Here is a 15,112-nt window from a genome sequence, read left to right as displayed (position 1 = left end):
GTTTTTTTTTTATTTAATGCTAAAGAAAGCTGACCTGTTTCTCTGGATGGTTGAATTCTGCAGGCATATTTTAGTTTTGACAAGATTTTTTGCAGAAACGAAATTTCAGCTGAGGGATCAAACTGAGCTCTGGGGGGGGGACAAAATTAGGTCTGAAGTGGGCAGCTGCCTCCTTCCCCATAGCATATTACACCCCTGACTATATTCAATTTATGTTCACTTTAACTGGCTATTACTTTTAATAAGATGAATAACATAAGATAGGTTTACACGAATCTTGAAAAGGGAATCCTTTTACACGAATCCTTCGTATACAGAATAATTTCTGTTCATTTTGAGTTTTAATGTGGTTCCTTACTATCAGTTAAAATAAACTTTTCTTTTTGGGTAACTTCTGATCATTTTTCAAATAATGCCGTTTAATCTGGCACACCTTCCATGAAAAATTCCCTCCCCTCGGGGAAATATTTTTCGTGGAAGTTTTCTCCCACGTAAAATTCCTCTCACCCCGTAAAATCCCTCCGAACAATTTTATCCTTACTGACCCCCCCCCATAAAACGTCTTGCGGACGATTCAGTCTAAAAAAAACTCTCCTTAGCATACTTTCATTTGGAAAGACTTTAATTTCTAATCGTTTTTACGATCTTTTTGGATATCCCCCTTCCTTATAAATTTTTTCCCGGAAATTTCCAGCACTCTCAAAATACGATGAAAATAGACCCCGGATAATTCCCCCGGAATAACTTCATATGCAAAATTTAGTTGGCAAAGAGAAAGTATGAAAAATAAAAAGAATTGCGTATAGGAATTCTGTCGAATCCCCCCAGTGTAAAATTTCCCCTGGAAATTTCCCTCCCCATGGAAAATTCTCCATATGGAAACCCACACCAAACCCAAAATCACCCTCCCCCTTGAAAAATTTCTGTATACTTCCCAATCACAAATACTATACGTAAACAGTGGGCGAATTTGTATAACTTACAGGCTTTTCCCACGAGCTGTTGGGGGTCAAGTTACCCCTAAAAACAAGATTATTGGATCTTTCAACTATGCTGAATAAATGATTATCTCAAAATTTCATCAAACAACTTTAACGAAAAAGGGGCGTAGGATGAGGGCTAGATATCATTCAATCTTTTCGGTCACTTAAAAAGAGAACAAAAACTTTTAATTTCCGTTCAAATACACTTTCTTCCGATCTTCTAGGACGATTATTTTGATGCGATCACCCCTAAAAATAAACTAATAAACACCCATCCCTAATCTTTCTTCTGGCAAAAAAAAATATACAAAGTTCCAGGTTTTTGTACATAGAATCTTGAAACATCTACGGTTGGGTTCTCTGATATGCTGAATCCGACAGTGTGATTTTCACAAGGATTCTTTGACTGTTGGGGTGTGTTTTTCCCGTTTTAAAAGGTCAGATAAATGTTCTCAGCCTCGTAACTTTTGATCGGCAACACTAAACTTCATGCCTCTTATATATTTGGAATCATCATTATAAGCTGATTCTTCTGATATACATATATTAATATCAACATTCTGTTTCTTAGCGTTTTGATTACTATTTAGGCAAGTCGCTTCTTACATCTCGTTACCACAAACTGTTTGATTGCAAATGTTTCTTTAAGCAACAAAATTATACAATTTTACACAAATTTCTACTTCACATATTTACAAAAATGCGAAATAATGTGTTTTATCCGAAAAGGATGGTTACAGATGCGTGCTTATTTGTTTGTTGTTTTTTTTTCTCTCAGGAGAGAGATAGTATCGAACCAGTATCCTTAGAATGTTGTGAGATGTATCAGTCGACCAGAAATTGAAAGTTCTATTATTCTCGAAAGTTCTAAGAAGTCTATTTTGTGGCGAAGAAGAAACATTTTGAGGGCCAAAATACAATTGAGTGAAAGTTTTCAGATAGGTAATCGATTTATAATTGTCAAAAATTCGCAACTGTAGCTTTTATTTTGTTTCTTTAAGGCCTGTTTTGTGTCATAAGGGCTTTCAAACAATGATCTTACTTTTACTGTGATAAATTTAGTTACCCTCCAACGGTGAGTGTAGGTTTTTCTTGAAGTAGACAAAAGTTTGTATTCGTCATGAAATGCTTGATTCGTTCTTATGTTTCTTGTGAAAAATAGCCGCGTAGGCTACTTGTATTTATTTGTTCCTTGTATCTTTTTCGAAGCCGTAGCCGTAGGATATTTCGTGAGAATTTGTTGAAAGTAAATCCGAAATTCCAGTGCCCTTTTAAGCGACAAAAAAGATCATGTCGTAGAGAAAAAATACGATTTCAGTCCATTTTGTACTGCAAACCCAATGTTAGCCTACCACGAATAAGAATTCTTGTCCCAAAATAATGATATAGCCCATTGATTTCAATAGACAATAAGCAATATATATTATCATCCAGCTTTTGGAAATATGCTATCACACGCTGGCTCAGTCGTCCGTTAACACATACGTAGTCTACACAGAACGAACGAAAATAATTAATTATTCCAGAATAATTACGGATAATTATTTGCCACTTGACTTGTCATATTCTTTTAGGAAGAATCTGTGCAGCCCATCTGTGACGGGCTTTGGGCTGTGCAGCCCAACATTAAGGAATATGTGCAATTGTTAAGGGAAGATAAGAAATGCATTTTCCACCTAGACTTTCCAGTTCCCTGTGAAAAACTGTTCGAAGACTACTAAATTTTAGTAACCCCTATTCGCGTTGGGACACTTTAATTTGGAGTATTTTTTGTTAAAATGTAAAAACCACTTAACAAACGCTCATTTTAAATTTGCGAAGTTACAATTATAGTTCTTTATTACGTTGCAGACCCTCTCCCCTTTACAAACTAGTCCAGCAAAAATAGGAAAAAGTGCAAAAAGTGTGTGGCTAAGGCTAAGGTAGGTAGTAGGCCTTCCTATTTTATGAAAATTTAATAAAGTTCTATCCTATAGTGTAAACTGATTATAGCTAAACGAGTTGTATTTTGTTCAAATGTTATTATTTGGGTAAGGAGTTGAGAGGGGGAGCAGACCCCTTATGTTCGGAAAATTGTGACCATGACATCAAAAAGGAACTTGATTTCACTAATATAACGTTTAAAAATGATGTCTAAGACTAAGGTCGTATCCAGGGTGAGGTAGGGGGTTTGAACCCCTTCCCTAAAAAACAATGTCTGTCTGACTCGTAAAAACGTAAAAAAATCAAAATAAACAAATTTTTGACTCCTTTTTCAAAGTTTTATAGCCCCCCGGAGAAAAAAATCTTTTGTAAACCCTCTCCCCCTTCTGAAAAAATCCTATATACTCCCCTGTCTAAAAGCCGCATCAGAATTTAACATAGACAGAAATTATCTTATATTTGAAAATGATCCTCTTTAGCATTTGGCCTTTACGCAAAGATTTGATTTTTTTTTCTCGAAGCTTTGAGATCGATTGTTCTAAAAGAAGAGTAATATGGTAAAAATTACAAAGCTTCGAGAAAGGAAGGAGTCATTTAGTTCTCTATGCTTTCATTAATAGCTCTTCAGCTTAAGTGATATAAAAGGCAATTAGTGAACACAGAATTGTAATTATTAACGGGGTACAATTTTGTAACCAAAAATGATTTCAAGATATTATTTTATCAGCTCTTACTTAAAATAAAGACTTGTTTTGTCATTTATCAAAACCAAATTCAGTTACAAAAAGCTATGTAAAAACAAACTATTACAAATATATCTTTATGCATGGTATCATAAAACATGGTCAATCTATAGATTATTTCACAATTTAAATTACTTCTCTGCACCCTAGTTTGAGCCAATTCAACGCCAGAGAAAAATTATTTTACCTTGAAAATTAACCCCCACTCGGCCTTCACTTTATCCTTGGATTTCCACTTTAACTAAAATCAAATTAAGCCTCTAAGTCTCTCTTATGTAAATCACCACATTACACACTCTACGGTATGTGTAGCGAGGCGTAGTGAGTGTACATGTTCGCTATACGGTTCCAAGCACAGTGAGCATTTGCTTCACCGCTCTGGATTCCGCTTCGTAGAGTGTAAAGACTCGATGCGCTGATGTGAACTCAGAAAGCAAGGAGAAGGACGGCCTTAACCCTAACGAAAGGATGTGAGTGGGTGAAATGCTGGAAGTGAAATGCGCCGAACCACAAAATTCGATGATTTTGGTATCGAAACTAAATTAATTTATAAAGAAATCGATAACCGTTTAACGCTGAGTTTGACACTTTAAGAATGAACGTTGGCAAGGTGAATGGTTGTGACAGGAACTTATTGCTTGATAAGTGGTGCAAAAATATCTTTACCATCAATACTTTGGTTGATATTGAAACCCCTTCAATTTTTAAGTAAATAATATTCCTAACTAATTTCAATTAATTGTATCAATACCTTGGATAAGTTAGCCATAGCAAATGATTAAATTTTTTCGAAGTCAAATTTTTGGGATATTTTTACGATCTCTTAGGACTTCCTTATCTAGCTTATTTTATCACTTTTTCATATTTTACAGGATGTGTAAAATGATTGATTAGCTCATTAACTGTGAAAAGGGTTTAGTGGATTTAAAAAGGGGGCTTAATTCAGGAGGGGGGTTTAGCAACGCAGTTTGACGAATTACATAGAATGCATGCAGTTGATGACGTAATGGCTATAATCAAACCTATTCTATAAAGATGTCCCCTTCCAAAATAAAGTGAACCCTGAAGCACGAACTCACTAAAATTAGGGGGGGGGACGAAATCTATTTTTAAAAATTTAGGAGGGAGACATTTTCAATACAAGTACCCAAAAAGGATGTATTCAATGGAAAAAAACGGAAAAGGTATTTTCCAAAATCTACAAGAAAAGGCACACAAAAAACCTAGGGGTAATTAACCACTGCTCTTCCCCAATTGGCGACCCCAGCTAGACTATTTCTGACATAAAACTTGTAAAACAAGTATTCCATAAAAAAAAACTGGCAACATTTCTGAACTAAAGAGTATCTGGATTTTTAGTCGGGGTAAGAATTTTTTTATTAAAGGTATCGAAAAATTGTTGAAATTATGTATTTTGTAATTTTTTATGGGTTAGAAAAGAAATTAGGGGGGAGTTTCGAACCCCCCCCCCCACACCTTACGGGTTACAACTTTACTATTCGTACAATTTGTCAACTTTCATACTTTTTTTAAAAACTTGCCTAACCTTGCCAGAAAAACATTCTATATCTCAATATCACTCTTGCAGCAGGTCACCTGCCAGTAGGGATGTCAATTAGGGGGAGGGGCTTTCACCCCTAGATCTTGGAAAAATAGATATGCTTTTAATATTTGCATTAAAAAATGATTTTTGGTATTTCCATTGAAACAAATTAACCTTGGCTTTAAAAACATATTTACCTCCCCCCCCCCCACCTATATTTTTGTGAACTGACACCACTGAGTCTCGGACGGGACGGACTTGCCTTTCACATTTTTCTTCCTTCCAACTCAGTATTATTCTGATATACTTTTCCAAATTACATACTGTCTTTAACGGAATAACTTAGAACTTGTTTAGTATGTTAAATTTTTGGACAGTCTTTTGTCCTAAACCCCGAATTTATCTTCTCCAGCTCGTCTCTTCATCCGCATCTTCAGGCATCAGATACAGTAATGTTACGCCTAATGCACACGGGAGCATACAAACACAACGCATAATCCAAAAAGATGCTTTCTCGTCATTTCATTGGTTTATTTTTTCGACCAATAGAAATCAAAGCCATTTCTTAAGGAATTTTCTGAAATAGGGATTTCTTCTGTTGGAAAATATTGGGAGATTTCTTTTAAAGCGGGGAAGTCAACCGATAAAAACAGAAGAATCTTCTAAGAAATAGGGAAAGGGGATTTGTTGACAGTTTCCAAAATATGGAACGTAATAAAGAGCGTTTAGATGAAGAAAAACACTTTTGGGGTTGATTTTTCTCTAAAAAGAAATCGTAAATTTTCTTTAGGACAATAGGTTGGCAAAAATACCCTTCTAATAAACTGAAAGTCTTGTGACAAATGAATTAACGAAAAAAATAGTTCTGAGAAGCATTGTTTGAAAAGCGAAAAGGGAATATAGTTTTATATTGAGTTTCACTTTCTATTCGATATTTGGCCTTATTTTTATGATTTTACTCTAAAAACTAAACCTTTAAAATAAAGGTTGAAACATATCGGACTGACGTTAGTTCATGAAAATTTGGGGGGGGGCAAGGATTTTTGTGATTTTTTGAATGAACATACAAAGAAAGCTATTTTTTGAAATCTAGGGGTGGGCATTGTTTATTTTCGATTTTTTTTAAAATAAGAATTACAAGAAAATATCTTTCAAAGTCTGGGGATGGGGGATAAAAAAACGACGCAAAAAATAGGACTAGGAACAGAAAAGTACTTAAGCAGCCTTCAGAAATTAAAATTTGGTTATCAATAATCTTGCACCGGCTGTGAAATCGACGAATTTTGCCATAAAATTTCAGTTCTCTTAAATACTTGAGCAAGTTCGGTTTTCGGTAAAGGGCTAGCTTTTAAGAATTCTTCAAAAAGACTTGTAGGGAAATATCACAAGCATCTCTCTTTACTTCCACCAGAAAAACTTTGCTTAAAAAAAATGATTTCTGATCATTCTTAAGTTTTAAAATATTCACGATAAACACTACAAAAATATCTTTTTTCTAATTAGGTGGCAAAACTAAAGAAACCAACAAATAATTCTGTTAAAATAGGGTAATAAGTATGGGTTTAACTTGATAAAATTTCTCTAAAAAAACTCTACGATTTCATCACCTGATTATTGATGAAATGTTGTCCTAAATAAAATATATACTGATTTAGAAAACTGAAGGACATGAATTTTTTTCCAATGTAAGGTGAATATAGTTTATAATAATTCATTTTATTGGAGCTTAAAATTATTTTTCCCTCCCGTAAGTTTTGGTGGAATGACAGGCCTGGTTATTATTGTTTCAATAATTCTGGCGTAGCGCTACAAAATAATTTTGAAGTTTTCGTAAGAAAGCATCCTTTCGTTATTTTTTTACCTGGACTTTAAAATTTTAGGAGTTTTGATAATCAAAATCATATTATTATGAAAAACACAAGGTTAAGGTAAGAATATTCTCTGGGCTCGGGGGGGATGCTCTTTCCATTTGCCTGAATAGCGGGCCTGTGTTTAACGTCAAAACCATTGACCAATTCATACATGCCTTGACGGGGTGGGGATTTCCAAAAGCACCACTTAGTGCACATTTCAAGTCTCCTACTATGTTTTTGCACCCTAATGGTGCTGAAGAAAAAGAGGTACGTCAGGGTTTCAAGCTCTTTTTCAAAACTCCCGAATGTGTTTTAGCACTTTACCTTTACCGCTGGAATAAACTTAAATATTGATTATCATTATCTTTGAATATCGTTTTGGATCTGAGAAGAAACACTTTTTGGATTTGAGAGGAAGCATCTTGCTTAGTAAGGGAATGAGAGGGGTTTTTAAGAGGAAAATTTTAATTATGCAGTTAAGGATGTATGGCCATGGGGATTTCAATAGTATGCAACGCAAAAAGTCCCGTTTTACACCCGCTCATTTTCAAAATGCAGGGCTAAAAACCTCAAGTTGAGGGTTTCCTTCTATGGAGGTTTTAATGTTAACCTTTAATGTTTAATGTTTAAACTCCAGAGATGACGTCAATTAGTGCCACTTTAGGCGCCATATGACACTTTACGATGGCTTTATTAAATTGAATTTAAAATAAACACGTAAATATGATCAAGAACTTTGAAATGTGTCATTTAACATCTCTCAGTTATGTTAAAGTAGCCAGCGAGTTTTGCTAGTCAACAGACGATTGACGAAACTTACAGAGGAGGTCAGGAGGGTGAATATGCAAGTGGGGGCGGAGGCGGACTTTAAGCCTCATTCTTAGACTTTTGACCATGGAAATTCAGGACAATTCACACCTTTTTTTTATATTTCCCAGCCTTTCTACTCCAGAATTGGTACCAAATGATATAATTTTTGGTGCATTTAATTATTGTATATAATTATAATTATTGTATATATAATTATAATTATATTGTATATAATTATAATTATAATAATTATAATTATTGCATTTTGTGATGATGCCATCAAGGCAAGTTTATGAAAAAGCACATAGCTATACAACTAGCTTTCAATTGAGCCCTTAAATAGCTACGCGGGAGTACGCGGGGGGATGTACGCCTTGAGGCCGAGCCTCACCCAAAGGTCATAAATCTGGGTCTTTTTATTGATTTTTTTTAAATAGATTTTTATTATTATTTGCCTCCCACTTCGGAAAATTTTTTGAGCAAATACATTTATTACTAGCATCGGGATTTTTCAGTGTTTCAATAAAAAAAAGAAAAAAAAGAAGGAAACATGATCAATAGGCTCCAAACACAGAATAGAATAAAATGCATGTGGACAGAAAAAAAAACAACTTTTTCTTTGATATTCTCATCTAAAGATTGGATAATAAAGAATGAGTACTCAATTCCACTTTTGTTTATTTGAGGTATTCATTTATATATATATTGACTTGCACACACTAATATATTGAGGTTTACCTTGAATTTCAAATAGTAATTTGAGGAGAAGAAGTATGTCAGAGTACCAATTCTGGAGGCGACACTAATACTTTGACTACCAACTAAGCCGTAATTTTTCTCTACATGAGGCCCATACTGTAATAGCTATGTGGGGGGTAATCCTTGTATCAAGATGAGACTTGTAAACCTTTGTTCACCTTCTTATCTACCTACACCATATTGGGATTAAGGCTCAGATCTTGCTAAGCTATAATGATAGGTTAGGGATTTGGTAGTTGGACACAGGCGAGACAGAAAATGCGCTGTTTTCCTGAAATGTATATAGACAAGTAACCAGCCAAAAAAATCTATTTCGAGACTGACAAATTGAAATCAGCTAATTATACTGCCAAACAAGTTCAGTTGTCATGTCAGAATAAGTTACTCGTAGGCTACGTCGATTTCAATCAATTTCGAGGCAGTGAATGGACAAAATTAGTAAAATGAGTACATTGATGGTTTTTATTTTGTTTTACCAATCCTGCTGGGGAAATATATTCGGGATATTTTACATTTTATGCTAGCGTAAATCCTCCCTATTACCCCCACTATTTACATTCAAATAATTCGAATACTGTCAAACGATATGAAGCACGCCAGGGATTGATAATAATTATGAATCTATTATATTGGATGCTCGCAAATTGACAAATTTATGTCAACAATATGTCCAGTATACGCCATATAGGTTTTTAAACTTATACATGATCCAGTTGCAGTTTTAAATCTCATTGCTGGGGGGGACGAATTTACCCCTCGAAACAATACCACTGCCTATAGTTTGAATAGGAAAATTGATAATCACGCATTCTTTATCACAACACAAATTGTCGATTGCAATTTCTCGTACCACACATGAGAAATTGCGATTGCGATTTAGGGTACCCAAAAAATGGCGTTACTTTGTTAATAGTTACGCGAAAACAATATTTTTTCAGCTTTGGCATATTCTCCAATTTAATTGTCTAAAACCTCTAGCCCCATTCTTCATTAGATTGGTAAACGAAGATATTATTTCATTTTGTGTTTCTAATAACTTCTTGTTCTGAATATTCTTCTTAAGAAAATTCTTATTTTTTTTATACGGATTAATCCCCTGTTTTCTTTGCCCTTATATCTAACCCACATCATCTCAAACCGCAATGTGTTCTTTTGTTATGCTACAAATGAAATAAAACCTAATAGACTCCCATAACGGAATAAGGCCCAAATGTTTTTAACCAATTTGCCGAACAACTTTTGTGTGGGTTTTATTTTTGGCTCAGAATATGTTTTCAACTTTACTCCCTAAACTTAGCGTCAACTGATGATTATAACAAGAAAACAGTGTGGCATAAATGCAGTAGAATTGAAAAACAGCGTTCAAAATATAGGACTAGGTAAAAACAACAAGACTCAGCAATCCAACAGTTCGTGGTAACAAACTGTATGTAAGGAGCGATTCGGGCCAAGAGTGACCAAACTCTAAAAAAAAGTTTTTGATAACAGTAGATATATCAAAAAAGTTGGCTTTCCATGCTGATTCCAAATATATAAGTTTCGTTAAGTTTAATCTTATCCACCAAAATTTACCAGCTTCAGAAAGTTTACCAGATTTTAGAAAAAGAGGGGGAAATCCTCCAAAAATCAAGCAATACTATTGAAAATTGCACCATCAGATTCAGCGTATCGGAGAACCTTACTATTGAGGTTTCAAGCTCCCAAATGTAAAAATGTGGAATGTTTTTTTTTGTTTTTTTTTTTGCCAGAAGGAAGATCCCGGATGCGTGTGTGCTTTTTTTTGTGCTACCCAGGGGTTATCGTATCGATACAATGGCTCGATAAGATAGGGAAAGGGCTCAGAAAAAGTAAATTACAAGTTCTTGTGCCCTACTTAAGTGATCAAAAATTGGAGGGCAATTAGCCCCCCTCCCATGCCCATTCTCCCAAAGTCATACAATAAAAATTTTGGGATAGCCATTTTCTTCAGCATAGTGGAGAGGTCCAATAACTATGCATTTGGGGATGACTTGGACCTCCAAAGGCCTCGGAGGAAGGACTGCAAGTTATAATGTTCGTCCATTGTTTACATTAGTATTTGTTAATGGGAAATATAAAGACATTTTGGTTGGGGGAGGGGGATATATTATGGTTGTATTTTCTATGGGAGAATTTTCCGTTGAGAGGGAGGTTTCCGGAGGGTAATTTTCAGGGGAAAATTTTACACGAGGGGAATTTGCCAGAATTCATACACGAAATTCGTTTTATTTGCCTTATGTTCTCATTGGCGACTCTAGTTTACATGTAAAGATGCTCCGGCGGAAATTTTTAGCGGAGTTGATATTCTCTGGGGGATTTTTCCGTGGAAGGATTTTCTATATGGGAATTATCCCCAGGAGAAATTCTCCATGGAATTTTTTTTTTTGCAGGAGAAACTTTCTCTTTGGGGGGATTTTCCACATAGGGGGGGGGGATTCCACCATGGCCAGAAAAACGATAAAAAAATAAATACGAAGTAAGTCTACTTTTTTTTAATATAACTATGCAAAGGAGTATTTTTTCAGGCGGAATCGTCCAAAAGAAAATTTTGAGGGGGAGGATTTGTAGCAAGGATGGAATTTTCCGGGTTAATTTTTTGGGGGAATTATTTTACGTAGAAAAAACTTCCACGCAGGAATTTTCTGGAGGGAGAGAGGGGCTCATGAAGGAGGAGGTTGATTTCCTGGGATTATTGGAAAAAAATAGAAATTAAACATAAAAAAAGTTTATTCTATTGGAAGTAAAGAGCAACATTGAAACTAAAAACAAACAGAAATTATTGCCTATATGACGAGGGCTATTCCTCTTCAGTAACTTGCTCTTTACACAGAAGTCTCGACCTCTCGTCCCAATTCTTTAATAATGATTCCTGAAATACGAGGCTGTTTAATTAGAATCAGAACCTTTTCTTGAAAGTACTAAGAAACTTCAGCGTGAAGAGAGGAATAATGAGGAGGGGGTAGCTCCCCTGCAACAGCTAATAATTCCTGTTCGTTTTAAGTTTTAATGTTGCTCTTTACTTTCAATAGAAAAAGCTTGATTTTTTTATTTAACATAAGGTACAGAATTGCGTCATTTATTCGCTTAATTAACGCCGTGCTTTTACATGGTAGTAAAAATCTAGGCAATGAATTTCCACCAGCACACAAATTCCCTAGGATCATCAGAAAACTTTTGTTTTCTTTAACTGTTTAACTTAACTGTTTAACTTCAACTTAAGCGGCTCATTCCTTGTGACTGAATTCGATTAGATAACAAGAGCACAAAATTTTAAGCTTCAATATTCAGAACAATGTTAAAACTTGAAATGAAAGCAAATTGAAAACACTATAATCAGTCACAACTTACTGTGCACACTAAAGTTTAAGACTTTACTGAAAACGAGCTAAGCAGCAAATACTACCTGTTTCTAAATACAAATGTTTTCGAGATTTTCAAATTTTGACTATGTCTATGTTTTATCGAAGGAATCAAAAACATTTGTTGTTTTCAGCAAAAATCGTTTCAATTTTAGTTTAACTTCAAACAAAAAGCTTTTACGTTTTAATCTTTATTTAAAACTTCAATGAAAACTTAAACCCAAATGAAACTTAAATGAAAATGAACAATATTTAAAACTTAAATCTGGGAAGTATTGATGCTGGTAGACTCCAGGATGAAAATTTTAGAGAAACTTTCCAGGAACAGTTGAACACTAAACTTGAGAGTTTAAAATTACTTACTAATATGATACTTTTTAGACTAAGAGATGCTGTATACAAAGTTTTAAGAGAAGAACCGTGCGGTTTTAGAAAAGGTAGAGGATGTGTCGACGAAATTTTCACTTCTAGGTTAATAATTAAGAACTGCCTTCGTTGTCAAATACTTTTGGTCCTCAGTTTTATAGATTTGAGCAAGCGTTCAAATTCTACGAGAATAATACTGCTGCAGTTAAGATAGGAAATAAGGTTAGCAGCTGGTTTTGTATTAAATCAGGAGTTAAGCAGGGCTGTGCTCTAACCCCCTTTATATGGATCATTTTGATGGACTTCGTCTTAAGGAGCACAGGAAAGGCGGTTGGGGACCACGGAATCAAATTGGGAGGAGAAACTCTCCCGGACTTAGATTATGCTGATGATTTAAACATATTAGATGAAAGTAAGAGCAAAACGAATAAATTTTTAGAGGTTTTACGAGTTCAGGGTGTTAGAATAGGTTTGAAAATTAATGTTTAGAAGACTAAGTCACTAAGGCTAGGAATAAGAGAAGACGAAAAGATGACGTAGGTAAACAAAAAGATTGATCAGGTGGGCAGCTTCACTTACCTTGATAGTATTATTAGTAAAGGTGGTGGGAGCAGTGAAGATGTTAAAAGTAGAATAGCCAAGCAAAAAAGGTGTTTTTTCACAGTTCAAAAAGTTTGGAAGAATAGGAATATAAGTCTGAACCAAGGTTAAAATATTGGAAGCTACAGTGATGACAGTGGTAAAGAATATAGCTCTGAAGCATGGGCGCTCCGAAAAGCGGATGGAAATTTAGTAGATATTTTCCAGAGAAATTGCCTACGGATCGTTCTGGGTACCCGGCTGACTGACCGTATTTCAAACAGTACGTTGTACGAAAAATGTGGTTCAATCTCGCTTTCTAGGGCTATAATGAAAGAAAGGTTGAGATGGCTAGTCCACGCTCTGCAGATAAAGGATGACAGATTGCCGAAGGTTGTCCTTTTTTGGACAACGGTCTAGGGCTTAACAGAAAGCAGGTCGTCCTCGTCTGGGGTGGGAGGATGTCATAAATAAGGATTTAAAGGAAATTTGAACTTCCTGGGAGGGTGTAAGGAGGGAGGCCTTGAATGGATTGGGTTGGAGGAGGAGCGTGCGTAGCTATGTTGGCCTCAGGAGGCTTGGTGCTGCGGTGAGTTACTAGTAGCAGTAGTAGTGAATTTTTATCCCTAAACAAAACAAACAGTAATGGTAAACTTGTTTGAGTGAAAGATTTAAAAAAAATTAGACAAATGAAAGTTGTAGACCCGTTGTTTAATAAATTATTGTGCACTAATTTTGTGCCTAACATTTTTTTTTAAATCTGTACATATTTGAGACTTGTTGTTTCAGGCAAGTAGACACGGAAAGGGCTTCCTACTGCTCCGATAATAACCTGCCCTGAAATAGCTCATGATCCTCATGATTTTTCCCACGATTTCCCGAAATCCCCGTAAGATTGCCTGAATCTTACGGTTTCTTGTAATAGTATTTAAAAAAAAAATCCAGTAGCCGTTTTTCCAGTGTGTGCCTTTGATGTTTATCAATTTTCTTTCCATTTTAAAAATAAATTTATAAACTTCAAATACCCGTCAAATTAAATCCGTCAAAGACCGCCAAAATTAAATCATATGTTCGTCAAAATTAAATAGTTTGCCATTCCACGAACCCATCTTCAGTTTTTCTAGCGGTTGTTTCAAAGTTTTAAGATTTTTAGGGGGTGTCACCATTGTCACTGTTAAAAGAAGAGGAAAAACAACAACTAGTAATAACCTATCCATTCTTAAAAACCACAACATCTTCAAAAGAAAGCTATACTTCAATTTCTCAGTCTTCAAATGAGTTATTAACATCTTTAACTTGACACCATTATTTTTAGCTAATGTTTGCTGATTTCCACCCATGTTTCTTTTTTAATTATTTGGCAACCACTGCTACCAGAAGCTGAATGGATGTATACGGATGCCATTTTCATTGAAAATTGATGTTCCGATATTTCTTAATTACTTGAGACACATATGGTTGTATGAGTTTCCATTTAACAAATCCAATTAATAATACTTCATGTTCACTGTACTTCTTACTTTAAGTAATCTTTGTAAACAAATCCTCATTTCTAATGCATTGAGAAAAACAACCATGAAACAGTCAAATGCCTAAATTTCGAGATGGAAATGAGGAAGTTCGTGAGGAATTACATTTCATCAAACATCACCGGATATTTGGTTCAAGTATTCACTTAACTAATGAGATAGTACAATTTCCTAAAAGAGGATTCTGTCTTTCAAATCTCTGTGGGACCTGGCGCACTCTTGTGCCAGTATGAGCGTAAAGAAATTGACTAAGGGGGCATGAAGCGAATAGCATCAGTCTTTCACGTTACCGACTCTAATATGAACCGAAACAAAAGATAAAGAAAATATACAAGGAATATATCCAAAAGACTAAAATCATATGCTTTAGTTAGACGTCAATCAGTATTAACAGCGGTTAGGTAAATACAATGATTAGATGATGCTCTAAGCAATAAGGTTAATAGAAACTAAGAAGTGTTTAATATATATATATATATATATATATATATATATATATATATATATATATATATATATATATATATATATATATAACTATTTAGAAAAATGTAAAAGTTTTGATTCCTAAAACGGAAATTCAGAAAAAGGAAGAAAATTGCACAATAACCGGGATGCAGTTTTAATATAATAATAAAAAAAAACAA

At 34.7% G+C, this 15,112-nt stretch overlaps 1 protein-coding gene across 2 annotated transcripts in view; it reads right to left on the bottom strand.

The window, feature by feature from the left end:
* The window catches only part of LOC136043468 (paired box protein Pax-6-like), a 55,635-nt gene extending 51,603 nt beyond the window's left edge, over positions 1-4,032 (bottom strand). For both annotated transcript variants that reach the window (XM_065728389.1, XM_065728393.1), the window contains exon 1: positions 3,837-4,032. The gene's annotated coding sequence lies outside the window, so the exon portion shown is untranslated. The remainder of the gene's footprint in view (positions 1-3,836) is intronic.
* Between the last annotated feature and the right edge of the window lie 11,080 nt (positions 4,033-15,112).

Source organism: Artemia franciscana, chromosome 2 (genome assembly GCF_032884065.1).
Source record: "Artemia franciscana chromosome 2, ASM3288406v1, whole genome shotgun sequence".
Classification (NCBI taxonomy): Eukaryota; Metazoa; Arthropoda; class Branchiopoda; order Anostraca; family Artemiidae; genus Artemia; species Artemia franciscana.
The sequence above is the reverse complement of the archived record's forward strand: the minus strand, read 5'-3'. Positions and strand labels throughout refer to the sequence as shown.